This window comes from Austrofundulus limnaeus, unplaced genomic scaffold (assembly GCF_001266775.1).
Source record: "Austrofundulus limnaeus strain Quisiro unplaced genomic scaffold, Austrofundulus_limnaeus-1.0 Scaffold5632, whole genome shotgun sequence".
In the NCBI taxonomy this organism is placed as follows: domain Eukaryota; kingdom Metazoa; phylum Chordata; class Actinopteri; order Cyprinodontiformes; family Rivulidae; genus Austrofundulus; species Austrofundulus limnaeus.
The window spans coordinates 1-606 of record NW_013958034.1 but is presented as its reverse complement, the minus strand read 5'-3'; the positions used below and the strand labels follow the sequence as shown (position 1 = coordinate 606).

The 606-nt window shown below is 41.1% G+C and overlaps 1 pseudogene; it reads right to left on the bottom strand.

The window, feature by feature from the left end:
- Window positions 1-364, bottom strand: LOC106512307 (cullin-2 pseudogene; annotated as a pseudogene).
- Window positions 365-606: the final 242 nt, after the last annotated feature.

The window sequence follows — 606 nt, the reverse complement described above, 5'->3', positions numbered from 1 at the left end:
GTCAGCAAGCTGTCTGACGTGACATGACGTTTATTCAGAGATGGAGGCACGAGTCCTGCATTAGTCACTGCACAGGATCACAGCAGACACTGACAGTCCGAAACCTAAATGGATAATTGGGACTGCTTTGTGGTTTGTTGATGTTTTTCGGTTTGTTTATGGCCTGTGTTTTTCCAGTTAGCCACACAGGTGAGTCTTTGTTTGGAGGTGATGCCCCGCTTGGCTCCTCGGTTTATGCCATGTAGCTGTACTCGTCAGCCGAGCTCTGGCTTCGCTCGATGTACTGCTTGTCGATGAGCACCTCGATGCATTTCTTGATCATGCTGATACTGGGGTTGAACCTGGCTTTGGACTGATTGATGACCTGAAAACCAAAACAATGAAAAAAGTCATACATAAACATAAGTCTGATCTTGGACAGAAGGTAGGAGAGAGAGAAAGATTAAAACATCAGTTAATTCTAAAATTTTGGATTTTACATTATTTACATTTATTGAACCTGCCTTTTTAAAACACAAATTGAGTAATAACTATTGTGTGACCAGTTATTTAAAAAAAAATCCTATCCAACTACAGGAGGGCAAAAAAGAAATAGGTTTGCTGTTC